The sequence below is a fragment of the Dama dama genome, chromosome 9 (assembly GCF_033118175.1).
Source record: "Dama dama isolate Ldn47 chromosome 9, ASM3311817v1, whole genome shotgun sequence".
Lineage (NCBI taxonomy): Eukaryota > Metazoa > Chordata > Mammalia > Artiodactyla > Cervidae > Dama > Dama dama.
In genome coordinates, this window is record NC_083689.1 from 13,043,713 (window position 1) to 13,058,614 (window position 14,902).

At 39.0% G+C, this 14,902-nt stretch overlaps 1 pseudogene; it reads left to right on the top strand.

Moving 5' to 3' along the window:
- The first annotated feature begins 1,737 nt into the window (after positions 1 to 1,737).
- Positions 1,738 to 2,605, top strand: LOC133061595 (olfactory receptor 7A10-like; annotated as a pseudogene).
- The last annotated feature ends 12,297 nt before the right edge of the window (positions 2,606 to 14,902 follow it).

Genomic DNA, 14,902 nt, shown 5'->3' on the forward strand with positions numbered 1-14,902 from the left:
CTACAAGATCTTTCCAGTCATATCTACATCATTGTTTATGTCCTTGGCAGAAATATATTTTTCTTTATTATTTTTTTCTGGGTATCAAGGAGATATCACTGGAGCTGGAATATTGATGAAGCAGGGGAATGTTTCTTTATTCCATTGTCTCTGGGGTCATTTGAGTTTATTGGATATTTCTTTCCCTTAATGTCCAAATGTCCATTTCATGTCTCTCTCTTTCTTTCACTGTCATACTTCTCATTCTTTTCTAAATACTGAGCAGAAATTGTCCATACCAAAAGTGAACTCCAAGTTTATTGTTTCTTGGGAAGTTTATAAACTGGAATTTCTGGGTAAAAGTTACATATTCTTTCAGAGAATAATAATTTGATCTGACCAGCCAATCTGTAACCTCTAATAGCCTAAGGCGGGTGGATCTGGGTAGCCAGTGATGGTAGTAACACAAACCAGAAAGGCATGATTGTGAGTGTGTGTGTGAGTGTGTGTGTGCCCTGCCTTGTGAGGGGAAAATGGTTCTTAAAGCGGACGCACCTGGACTCATATATTAAGATGACTTACAATACAGAAGTCAGAATTCACTCAACAGATGGGACTAAGTAGGGTATCTGATATCATTCATAGGATGGTTTTACAACTAAATTCTTAAGGTCCAAGGAACCACATGGAAGAGGGATTCTCTATGTGCTGAAGTGTCAACTGTAGCAGGGAGGCCACCTTGCTCCTCAGCATCCCTGACACCATCTCTAATCACTCCCCCTCTTGATCATTCCTCTGCCCCACTGGTTTCCTTGTTTTCATTTGAACACGTGGAACAAGCATCTTCCTCAGGGCCTTTGCAGCTCCCTCTAGCAGGCTCACAGTTCTCCTGACGTCATACTGGCTCCTTATCCCTCTTTCTGGAGGAAAGTGTTCAAACATCATCTCATTTTCTGGTCTTCCCTGAGCACTTGGGACAAAGTAGCACCTCCTACCACTCTCTCTCTTATACCTGGCTTTGTTTTCTTCATAGCATCTGTCACATTCTGACATATTCTGTCATATTTTATTTGAATATCCTCATTCACCCTCCTTGGATTGTGAGAGATTATTATTTTTTTTTTTTTCATTTAAACACTCTGCTTATTTGCTCCGTGTACTTGGAACATGGTCAGCACTAAATTAAGCTCTAGAGGTAGGACCTCTTTGCAAATCTGATGAGAATTGGACAAACATTCCTAGTCAGAGATGAAATGGAGTATACCCTCAAAGGGGCTTCCAGGGTGACTCAGCACTTAAGAATCCTCCCCCATTGCAGCAACTGTGTAGGAGATGCCTACTCAATCCCTGGGTTCTGAAGAACCCTTGGTGGAGGACATGGCAATCCACTCCAGAATTCAACCCACTCTGGGGAAATCCCAAGGACAGAGGAGCCTGGCGAGCTACAGTTCATGGGGTTGCACACAGCTGGACATGACTGAAGTGACTGAACACACACACACACACACCCTCAAAGAGAACTTACCTATAAATAAAGCATTAACATCAAGTTCTTGAGGGCCAAATAGAAATTGCAGTGTTTCAGCTATGTGAAGTATGCCAGTTTGTGTGAAAATTAGTCATGTTATTTTTCTTTTTCCTGGTAGTCAACTGCACCCCATGGAACCAAGTAACAACACACAAATTTCATGATTTCTTCTTCTGGGACTTTCAAATGAACCAGAACTGCAGTCCCTCATATTTGGACTTTTCCTCACCATGTACCTGATCACTGTATTTGGAAACCTACTTATTGTCTTGGCTGTCAGCTCGGATTCCCACCTCCACATACCCATGTACTTCTTCCTTTCCAACCTGTCTTTTGTAGACATCTGTGTCACCTCCACCACCATCCCAAAGATGCTATGGAACATCCAGACAGAGAGCAGAGGTATCACCTATGAAGGCTGCATCACCCAGATGTATTTGTACATTCTCTTTGCAGAATTAGATGACATTCTCCTGAGTGTGATGGCCTATGATCGGTATGTGGCCATCTGCCTCCCCCTGCACTACGACGTCATCATGAGCCCCCGCCTCTGTGGACTGCTGGTTCTGATATCCTGGGTGCTGATTGCCTTGCATTCCTTGCTACACAGCTTAATGGTGCTGCGACTGTCCTTCTGTCCAGAAATGCAAATCCCCCACTTTTTCTGTGAACTCAGTGAGGTGGTACAACTTGCCAGTTCTGACAATTTTCTTAACATAGTGATGCACTTTGCAGCTCTTCTGATGGGTGTCGGTCCTTTTGCTGGTATCCTTCACTCTTACTCTAAAATAGTTTCCTGCATATGTAAAATCACATCAGCTCAGGGGAAGTATAAAGCATTTTCTACCTGTGTGTCCCACCTCGTGGTTGTCTTCCTATTTTATTTTACAGCCTTGGGAGTTTACCTTAGCTCTGCTGCTACCCACACCTCACATTCAAGTACAATTGATGTACACTGTGGTCACACCCCTGCTGAACCAGTTCATCTACATTCTGAGAAATCAAGATATAAAAGGGGCTCTGAAGAGATTCTACTTCATGCCAACTTTAAAAGACCAAATACCTAGTGCCCTGGATTGCATAGCTCAAAGCCTCTGAACCAAAAATAGTGATTCTTTGATCATTGTGGAATAAAATTTGCTCTTTCTACTTGTTTCCTGGGATTTCCATTTTTCTTTTCATCTTTGGATTCGGCATCTTTATGCAATTTTAGGAACTCTCTTTATTAAGTTTTTTCCTCAGTCTTATACATAGGCCATTTTTGTTGTTTCCTACTTCAAAATTTTCCTACCTTCGGGTCAAAAATTTTTGTAGATTCCATTCTTTGTTGGGGCATAATAGATTTATTAAGAATAATTACTTCTTAAAAGAGTCATCTCAAGTAATTTTTCTCCTATTTCCTGAAGTAATAGTTATGAGTTGCATTATTCATTTAAAAATACACTTAACAACCAAGATACTTTATATTATTTTTATTACAGTTGGTTGTGTCAGTGATATAGAAAAATAACTGTCAAGTTACAGGAGGATTTCTGACCATGAAGAGTCAGAACCCTTAATTTTCTTGTTCAAAGGTCAACTTGTGTGTGTGTGTGTCTTTCTATATAGACACATATATATATATACACACATATGGTGGTGGTAGTTTAGTTGCTAAGTCGTGTCCAACCCTTGTGATCCCAAGGACTGTAGCCCGCCAGGCTCCTCTGTCCAAGGAATTTTCAAGGCAAGAATAGTGGAGTGGGTTGCCATTTCCTTCTCCAATATGTATACACACACACACACACACACACACACACATATATATATATACATATATACACAAGATCTGTTTGACCAAAAGATCTTTTAGGTGACATATTGTGTATATGTATGTAACTGATACATTTTGCTTTACAAGAAGATCTAACAACACTACAAGTCAACTATATTCTAAAAAAATTTGAAAATATAAAATGAACAGTTTTCCAAAAAACCAATCTTAATGTCATGGAAGATTGTTATCAAACAAGTAGAGAATTCAAGATAATGTCATGAAGTTATTTAATAAGCTACAAGAAACCATAAGTGATTCTTCTTTGGGAGTCATCTTAGCAATGTTTTTGTATATATCTCCCCAAGCAAGGGAAATGAAAATAAACAAATGGAATACATTTGTTTGCACAGTGAAGGAAAGCACCAATAAAACAAACTATCTATGGGAAAATATATTTATAATGTATATATCCAATAAGGGGTTGCTATCCAAAAATATAAAGGATTAAATCAAATTAATATTAAAAAACAAATAATTCTATTAAAAGTAGACTGAAAATATGCAATAGACACATTCCCAAGGAAGACATACAGATCTTCATTCAACAATATGTGTATTTTTCTGTTTTAGGATTTGAGGTCCCATAGTAGCTCAGCTGGTAAAGTATCTGCCTGCAGTGCAGGAGACCCTGATTTGATTCCTGGGTTTGGAAGATCCCCTGGAGAAGGGAAAGGTTACCCACTCCAGTATTCTGGTCTGGAGAATTCCATGAACTGTATAGTCCATGGGGTTGCAAAGAGTCAGATACGGCTGAGCGACTTTCAACTTCAGATACCTCTTCAGTCAAATGGACATAACTTTAGGCAGATCCTTTCACTCTTCTGAGTCACATTTATGCAAGTGTAGAACACATCATAGTGCAAACATCAGAGAATAAAGTTTCATGAATATAAGACAATCCACATAAGATTCTAAGGTCAGTGCATGGTGTACCATTAAATGGAAACATGTCATCTAACTGACATTTAAAAAAAAAATTAAGCACTAAATGATACTTTTTAACTTGTATCACTAACATGAATGTCCTAGTTGATTTATCAAAATCATCATGAAGCCAATGATTATAATACCTATGTATTTATATCAAAGGAGCATACTTCTATCTCTTGTTGAAGAAGGGAATCCCAATTTACTAGAAATCTCAGGAGACTTTCCCACCAGAAGACAATACTTTGGAGATCCTTGGAACCTGATCAACAAAGGTTCCACAGTCTCAGATTTGGGTCTCAATATTGCAATAAGTTGGGGAATCCCCACGGACAGAGGAGCCTGAGGGACTACATGTCACAAGGAGTCAGACATGACTGAGCGACTAAGCACAGCACAGCATGGCAGTGATGCTAAAACTCTGGGAGGCAGAAAAGTTCATGGAGAAAGAGTAACAAAGACTGGATTCACCTGTCTTTCAATGTGGGCTCAAGGAACAGAGATTCAGCAGGAAAAAAAACATTTTTTCCATCCACACTAGTGGCCCTTAGGACAATGATGTGAGCGGTGGTGAGAGTAACGTGAAAGCAGTGTCTAATGAGCAGACATCGTTCAGTTCAGTCGCTCAGTCGTGTCCGACACTTTGTGACCCCATGAATCGCAGCACGCCGGGCCTCCCTGTCGATCAGTAACTCCCAGAGTTTACTCAAAATCATGCCCATCAAGTCGGTGATGCCATCCAGCCATCTCATCCTCTGTCGTCCCCTTCTCCTCCTGCCCTCAATCCCTCCCAGCATCAGGGTCTTTTCCAATGCATCAACTCTTTGCATGAGGTGGCCAAAGTACTGGAGTTTCAGCTTCAGCATCAGTCCTTCCAATGAACACCCAGGACTGATCTCCTTTAGGGTGGACTGGTTGGATCTCCTTGCAGTCCAAGGGACTCTCAAGAGTCTTCAACACCACAGTTCAAAGGCATCAATTTTTCGGCACTCATCTTTCTTCACAGTCCAACTCTCACATTCATACATGACCACTGGAGAAACCACAGCCTTGACCAGATGGATCTTTGTTGGCAAAGTAATGTCTCTGCTTTTTAATATGCTATCTAGGTTGGTCATAACTTTCTTTCCAAGGAGTAAGCATCTTTTAATTTCATGGCTGCAGTCACCATCCGCAGTGATTTTGGAGCCCCCCAAAATAAAGTCTGACACTGTTTCCACTGTCTCCCCACCTATTTCCTGTGAGGTGATGGGACCAGATGCCATGATCTTAGTTTTCTGAATGTTAAGCTTTAAGCCAACTTTTTCACTCTCCTCTTTCACTTTCATCAAGAGGCTTTTCAGTTCCTCTTCACTCTCTGCCATAAGGGTGGTGTCATCTGCATATCTGAGGTTATTGATATTTCTCCCAGCAATCTTGATTCCAGCTTGTGCTTCTTCCAGCCCAGCGTTTCTCATGATGTACTCTGCACATCAGTTAAATAAGCAGGGTGACAATATACAGCCTTGGCGTACTCCTTTTCCTATTTGGAACCAGTTTGTTGTTCCATGTCCAGTTCTAGCTGTTGCTTCCTGACCTGCATACAGGTTTCTCATGAGGCAGGTCAGGTGGTCTGGTATTCCCATCTCCTTCAGAATTTTCCACAGTTTATTGTGATCCACACAGTCGAAGGCTTTGGCATAGTCAATAAAGCAGAAATAGATGTTTTTCTGGAACTCTCTTGCTTTATCGATGATCCAGCGGATATTGGCAATTTGATCTCTGGTTCTTCTGCCTTTTCTAAAACCAGCTTTAACATCTGGAAGTTCTCGGTTCATGTATTGCTGAAGCCTGGCTTGGAGAATTTTGAGCATTACTTTACTAGCGTGTGAGATGAGTGCAATTGTGCAGTAGTTTGAACATTCTTTGGGATTGCCTTTCTTAGGGATTGGAATGAAAACTGACCTTTTCTAGTCCTATGGCCACCACTGAGTTTTCCAAATTTGCTGGCATATTGAGTGCAGCACTTTCACAGCATCATCTTTCAGGATTTGAAATAGCTCCACTGGAATTCCATCACATCCACTAGCTTTGTTCGTAGTGATGCTTTCTAAGGTTCACTTGAATTCACATTCCAGGATGTCTGGCTCTAAGTGCGTGATCACACCATTGTGATTATCTGGCTCATGAAGATCTTTTTTGTACAGTTCTTCTGTGTATTCTTGCCACCTCTTCTTAATATCTTCTGCTTCTGTTAGGTCCATGCCATTTCTGTCCTTTATCGAACCCATCTTTGCCTGAAATGTTCCCTTGATATCTCTAATTTTCTTGAAGAGATCTCTAGTCTTTCCCATTCTGTTGTTTTCCTCTATTTCTTTGCATTGATCGCTGAGGAAGGCTTTCTTATCTCTCCCGGCTATTCTTTGGAACTCTGCATTCACATGAGTATATCTTTCCTTTTCTCCTTTGCTTTTCGTTTCTCTTCTTTTCACAGCTATTTGTAAGGCCTCCTCAGACAACCATTTTGCCTTTTTGCATTTCTTTTCCATGGGGATGGTCTTGATCCCTGTCTCCTGTGCAATGTCATGAACCTCCATCCATAGTTCATCAGGCTTTCTGTCTATCAGATCTAGTCCCTTAAATCTATTTCTCACTTCCACTGTATAGTCATAAGGGATTTGATTTAGGTCATACCTGAATGGTCCAGTGGTTTTCCCTACTTTCTCCAGTTTAAGTCTGAATTTGGCAATAAGGAGTTCATGACTGGAGCCACAGTCAGCTCCCGGTCTTGTTTTTGCTGACTGTATAGAGCTTCTCCATCTTTGGCTTCAAAGAATATAATCAACCTGATTTCAGTGTTGACCATCTGGTGATGTCCATGTGTAGAGTCTTCTCTTGTGTTGTTGGAAGAGGGTGTTTGCTATGACCAGTGCGTTCTCTTGGCAAAACTCTATATAATGAGCAGACATAGGGAGTTATAAACATTTCCTCTGCTGCAGTCCCTCAGCCTGTGCAATCTTGGGCAGACAGGGCATGCTTCCTGGTTTTCAAGTCATAAATCTGGCTACCTGAGAACTTAAGCAGCCTAAACCAGACCCAAGAGATCTTCACATTTTTTTTTCTAGGTTGACTAATACATTTAAAATTGATTGATTTAATGTATGAAAAGATTAGTGTCTGCTGACTCAGTAATACAAGCATCATTGTTGACAAATAAGTGATGGGAATGGAACTCCAGCCGTGTGAGAATGAAGAAGGAATGGGAGGAATAAAGTGGTTCTGGTAAAAACAGAATATATCTGAGGAGTTTTGCAGTTCATGGGAGTAGGAAAGCAGAGTCTTAGGTTTGGAGGTGTGAGCATTGAAGGGAGGGTATTTAAAAACTTTTTCAGACTCAGTGTTTCAACATGTTCTGTGTTTATGAGAAGAATCCAGATCCATGGAGGTAGATGCTATGTTGCAACTGCAGTATTTGGGGCACATATTCCACAATATTGCCTACCACCTTGATATTCCCATGAAAAAGAGCATTGTATGTAATATGCATGAAGAGGTATGCCAAGGAGTATTACTTGGTAATTATTTCATTACAGGATGGCTAAGCCTTCCCTGGTGGCACAGTGGTAAAGAATTCACTTGCCAATGCAGGAGACGTGGGTTTGATCCTTGGTCCAGGAAGATCCCTTGGAGAATGGAATGGCAACATGCTCCAGTGCTCTTGCCTGGAGAATCCGATGGACAGAGGAGCCTGGTGGGCTACAGTGCATGGAGTTGCAAAAGAGTTGGACATGACTTAGCAACAGAACAACATCACCAAATCACCTGTTTGATTTGTTAGCCATTCACTTTCTATATGCAAATTTTCTTTGCGAGAATTTTGCTTTGTGTTTTGGAATCTGAGTGTCTTCTTTTTTTCTTGCATTCTTTCAAAAATTAAGACTTTTTTCATCAAGTTTGTAGTTTGCCATTTAATTCTTCTATGTAGGTATAGCTCCATTAATGGGGTTGTGTGAGAGTTTATAAATTGTGTTTAGTCAAATCTATCAGTTAGTCACATTGTGTTCCCCTTATTACTTTTAAACATGGAATGTTCTTCTGCATCTTTAGTAGTAAGGAATAAATATCATGCATATTGCTATCTTATTTCATATCCAACTATCCTAATTTGCATTATTTTATGTTTGTGATTAAACGCATTTTTTGAAAAGCAACTATCTTTTCTCAAGTTGTGGAACAAATTCTTTTGCATTTAATTAGAGATATCTTATGGGGCTTCCCTGGCTGCTCAGCTGGTAGAGAATTTGCCAGCAATGCTAGAGACCTGGGTTTGATCCCTGGTTTGGGAAGATCCCCTGGTGAAGGAAAAGGCTACCCACTCCAGTATTTAGGCCTAGATCACAAAGAATCGGACATGACTGAGAGACTTTCACTCACTCAGATTCTGCCTACCACAAAGCCTTTTTAATATATATTTTATTTCACGTTACTCAGGAGCTATTATATTTCAACAATCTAATACATAATTTATCATGACTTATAAAGTGAATGAAAAAAAAAACATATCTTTCAAAGTTACATAAAGATCCTTGGTGTAGGAGACTGAAACTGTGTATACTTGACTCTAACACAGGATTACTGTCTTGATAGTCAAACTGTGATTCACAGACCAAGACCTACACCTTCAACAATACCTAAGAGCTTGTTTGAAAGGCAGTTCCTATGTCTGCTAGAGACCCAAAAAATCATAATTTGTATTTCAACCACAAACCTTGATGATTTGTATGCACAATGAGCTTATTGGAGCTCTGGTCTAGAATAGGTTTTCTTACTGTTGGCATTTGGGGCAAGAACATTACTTCTATCGGGTTCTGTCTTGTGGGATGTAGGAGATTAGTACTATCTTTCTAGACATTACCAAATATCCCCAGAGGCAAAATCCCCTTGGCTGAGAATCACTGCTCAGAGTTTGAGAACTGGAGGCACTGAGACACATTCCCATCAAGACTCCATCCCTTGCTTTGTTTACACTTGTAAGCAGAACATTGAGTCCCTCTGAATCCCATTTCTACACTGAAGAGTGGAGTTCGTCAAGTATTGCTTCATAGAATACATTGTTGGAGAAATTACATTTGACAGTCAGCTGAGCTAGCAGTGCATAATGATATCTACATATGTCTTCCATAGTTACAAATATTTTATATTGAGGATTCTTAAATGACAGCTCTTAACTTCTGATATGAGTAGGGAATCCTTTTCGGCTTTGCAAAAGCTTTCATGAAACCAAGGATTATAATATCCAAGTTTTATATTAAAGGAGAAAAGTTATCCCCTTTTGAAGAAGGGAATAGTCATTTTCAGAGGTTTCAGGGGTTGTGCTCCCAACAAAAACCATAGCTTTGAAGGCCCTGGGGACCTAGTTGAGGCAAATTGTCCATATTATATTATTGAGATAATTTGAGCTCAGGGATGTGATGAAGTGTTGAGAGGCTTAGAGCTTTGGAAGTAGGAGAGATAAAGTCAAAGGAGCGATAAAGCCGAATTCACCTAACTTATAATGCAGTCTCCTAGGAACAGAGAATCAGCAGGAAAAAAAAAAAACAAACAAAAAACCTCACTCTATCCAGACGAGTGTCTCTAAGGGAAATCATGTACTTAGAAGCTGAATTAACAAGAGGAAAACATGCCTAATGAACTGACACAGGAAGCTGTAAACATTTCCTCTGCTACAGTCCCTCAGCCTGTGGCTCTTTGACTGTATAGAATGTGGTTATTTACTTTTGCAGTCCTACATCTGGCTGGGACCTGACTAATGCTTGATTTTTATTCATTCCTGTTTTATTGTTTGAGGGCAAAACTTTGATCTGCCTTGTCAATTAATTAGGGAGAAATTTTGACGTTTGCAGAGAAATCATCCCCCTAGAGTTCCCAAGCAGGTGAGTCTGAGAGCCCCACAGACACTGGAGGGGAGGATCAGAGAGGATGGAAGCTAGGAAAGTGTGCCTGAGGTCACCTGAGGACCAATCGAGCATAGCCCAGATGCAGAGATCTCTGTTTGTTCGCTGCTTTTCATAATAATGCATTTATTTATGATGTAGAAAAAGTGACCATTGCACTTGGAAACAAGGATGTCAGTTTTGACAAATCTGCTGGAAGCCCAATAGAAGAGGAAATGGGGGACACAGGATATTACCTGTGGTGGGACACACAGTGAAGTGATAGCATTTCTTTTTATTTTAAGATGGGGCATGTTAGACTCTGTTTCCACATGCAGGAGAAAGATCTGTACCCAGGACTGTTTGCAAAGGCACCCTTGCAATAGTTGTGCAATAGACACACACATTAGAGTACCTTCTCCCAAGCTAGGTATTCAAGTAAGGAAAAAAAAAAAAAAAAAAGCTTAGTTACATAGGTGAAAAGATGTATGATAATGAGGTTAAGTTTGTAATTATTATATTACCTGTGAGGTTGAATACAGTTGACGATTTGTTAGCCATTCAGTGTTTTTCTGTTTAAAAATGTCTCTACAATTCTTCTGTTTTATATAGTGGTGTCAGTGCTGCCGCTTATTTTTTATTTTTTAATTGAATCCTTTGAAAGAGGAAATTGCTTTTCTTTCTTTTCTTTTCTTTTTTTTTTTTTTTTTTTACAAAAATTGAATGTCAAGTCATTCTTTGTATATAGATACATTTGTGGGGATTGTATGTTGTTGTTTGGTCGCTAAGTCGTGTCCAGCTGTTTGTGACCCCATGAAATATAGCCCGCCAGGCTCCTCTGTCCATGGGATTTCCCAGGTAAGAATACTGGAGTGGTTTGCCATGCCCTCCTCCAGGGGATCTTCCTGACCCAGGGATCTAACCCAGGTCTTCTGCATTGGCAGGTTCATATTTTATGCTGAGCCACCAGGGAAGCCTGGGGATTGTATAATAATTCATTCTTTTGGTCAAATTTTTGGCCAGTTTTTGTGTCAAATCTTTCAGTCAGTTTATGCTATAAAGCACTATGAACTATATATAGTCACCACTGTGTACAGTACACACCATTTATTGCTTTTGCATTGTCACTTTTCTTACTGAATGAATTCAGTTATCACTTTAATATTCTTGATGTTTCAATCCTTGTTGTAAACCAAGAAGGAAAGTGAGAGTTCTGCAGCATCCTTAGTGATATTAATAATAAATAGCACTTTGTACATATTTACTTCTAGTTTCACAACTGTTATTTCTTATTGTTCCTTTTAGCCTTCTAATTAAATCTATTTGCAAAAGTTGCATCAGCTCTGGTCGTAATTTGGAAGACATTCTTCTATACCATATTAAACATTGCCTTCATATTCCGTAAGTATATTTGAGTCCATCTGTTTCAATATGAGATGAAATTGCAACTTTGGTACTGCCCCATCTCCTCATTGCAAGTGTCCTGTTATATTCTTTCATTTCCCCATTTTGGCAATTTCAAGTTGAATTAGTGACCAATGCTGGTATCATTAAATTTTTACTCCTTTATGTGTTTTTATTAGTTAGTGGTAGATTTTCATTCAATTTTTTACCTACAGTTGCTCAGGAAGCAATGTATTTTACCTTATTTTGCTTCATAAGGTTAAGTATATTTATTATTCCATAAGTTTTTATTTATGGAATAAGTATTTTTTATTCCTTAAGTTTTTAGTTTCCTTTAAAAACACCCTTCTAAAATCTGAACTTATACATATTCACATACTTTTATACAAAGGTATAAATATAATCCTAAATACATCATTAAATTTTCTTTATGTTTTACTGATAAATGGCCATTATGTTTAATGTTTTTCTACAATTTATCCACTTTTATTTCTCAGCAACAACTCAGGGACTTGCTGCTAAACAACTAGTAATAATGCTGGCTCATTATTTCAACGTCCGTATAAATTCCATGGTGTGGCTGTGTGACTCATACATTCAATGGTCTGTATCATTATTTAGCAATAAGGACTATCATATCACTGCTACAAAATTTGAGATTGTTAATTTAACATTGCACTTCTAAGCCAAGGGTAACTGTCCCTCAGGGGACATTGAACAATATCAGTAGACATTTTTTGCTGCCACATGGATGAGGGGCAGGTGGTGGGCAAGGATGCTTCTAAACATCCTACAGTGTACAAGACAGACCCCGCCACAGAGAAGGACCTGGCAGAGACTATCCAGTAGTGCAGAGATGGAGGAACCCTGAGTTAAAGAATATTTGTGTTTCTATTATCAATAGCTATCTTAGGTGGTTTCCACAATGTTCTCCACTTCATATGTCTGCCAGTGAAATTAGAGAGTTCCCCTTATGTTTGTAATACTTGTTTAAAAGTTTCAGCCTCAATCAACATTAAGTTTTTTCCCTGGCTGAAGGTCGTGAATTAGATATCTTCCTGTTTATTAAACCAGTACCCACTTTGAGCCAAGATTCATAGATTCAATCAGCAAGCCATTTCTTATTATTATCATACATCTAAATATACTTTATGCCTTCTTCTCAACAGTTAATTGCATTTCCAATGATTTTTACAAAATATTGTTCTGCGATTGATTTTGGGGTGGGTATTTTTGACCATAAAATATTTAAAATTTTTACATAGTTAAATTTGTTCTTCTTCTTACTTCTGATTTTCTCCCCTTGATAATAATATTTTCTCACCTGTAGATTTTGTGTGTGGTTTTATGTGATCATCTGAAATGGACTGTTCGCTATTACAGGGACTTTTGTCTCTTTTAAAAAGATGCATTAAATAGGAAACCACTTCATTTCCCTCCAGATAGATGGTCATTTATTCCGACTTTTATTCAACAATCCAATCTTTCAATCAGATTGAAGTACAACCTTTCCATATGGTAGTGTTCATATCTAAGGGGATCTAATTCCTAATCATTCAACAAATATTAACAATACTTTCGCTACTTGCTAGAAATTCCTGGGTAGATTATATATTAGATTATCTTGAGTCAAGGTCTTTTCTAAATTAGTTATTAATGATGAATCATTAATCATTATTAATTATTGTTGTGATTGTTCTGTTACTGCTAAAAACTGAATGGAACATCAAAAATTGATTGAAACATAATGGTTTTGATGTTCCATTCAGTTTTGTTTAATGCACTTATATGAAATCACTCTTAACTGGTTTAACATTTTTGCCATTCTTTCTATTCACAATTTATAATTTTCTTAACTGTGTTTTTAAAATAAATGCACATGTATCCATGTACATATGGGGAAATAAGAAGTAAACAAGGGAGCTGAAATCACTGATGCTTAGGATCTTGCATTATAGTGACAGTGTCACATTATACTGAAATAAAACAGTGTCCTTAGACTTAAATCATGTGAAGAAATTTATCCAGAATAAGAGAATGAATTTTCATGACCTCACGGACCCACAGAGTATGGTCTGCAAAGGTCTTTGCATGCTGTCCAGAGATCAGAACTAGAATTAGGATGTTCCCAGTTGATTTATGAAAAAAATGAAAAACATTAAGCCCAATAATGACAAATAAAATATATCTCATAAGAAAACAGAGATAAGGGCACTTCCCTGGCTGCCCAGTGGTTAGGACTTAGCCTTCCAGTGCAGGGAGTGTGGGCCGATCCCTGGTTGGGAAGCTAAGATCCCACATGTCTCACAGCTAAAGACCTAGAACATAAAACAGGTGCAATATTGTAACACTTTCAATAAAGACTTTAAAAATGGTCCACATTAAACAAACAAACAAACGAAAAAACAGAGACAGGGCAAATGGGTATGGTTTTTCACACCCTCCAGATACCACTGCTTCTGTCTTTGGAAAAGAGGTATTTTTCTTTCTGATCTTTCCTGGGTATCAAGGCATATAGCTGAAGTTGAAATGTTGCCAAACCAAGAACGCTTTTCTTCATCCCATTGTCTCAGGGGCCGTTTGAGCTTGTTAGATTTTTCCCCTTCACTTTATCTCTCTCTCTCCCATGCTTTTTATATTTATTTAAATATAGGGCAGAAAGTCATTGTAGCTAAAAGGAACCTCAACTGTATTATTCGCTCAGTAGCTTGTGAACTGGAATTTCTGGGTACTATTTAAATATTCTTTAGGAGAAAATTAATCTGATCTGACCAGCTTGAGGTGTCACCACCCATGGTTTAAAGAAGGTGGTGCTGGGTGAGAAATTCATGACAATAACACAGCCCAGGAGGCTACGGTGTGTGTGTACACTTGTGCCTTGTGGAGTGAGAGCAGTTGTTAAAGCAAAGGCACCTGCACCCACATATTAAGGTGGTGTAATAAGGTGACAGAGGCCAAAACTCCATCAGAGATGGTGCTAAGAAGACGATCTGATATAATTTGCAGGATTCCTTTGCCACTAAATCCATAAGTTCTGGGAACAACATGGAAGGAGAGATTCTCTATGGACTGAAGTTTGGGCTGTAGCAGGGAAGCCACCTTGTTCCTCAGCATCCTTGACCCCATCTCTAACCACTCCCCCTCCTGCTTATTCCTCCATCCCACCGGCTTCCTTGTTTGCATTTGAACATGTGACCAGCTTCTTCCTTGGTTACTCTGCAGTGGCCGTGCCCTCTGCCAGGCACACACTTCTGCTGGTATCACGCTAGGACTTTCTCTCTTTTTCTTGATGTCTCTTCCTAGAACCCCTTGTTTGTAAGCCTTGCCTGAATACTT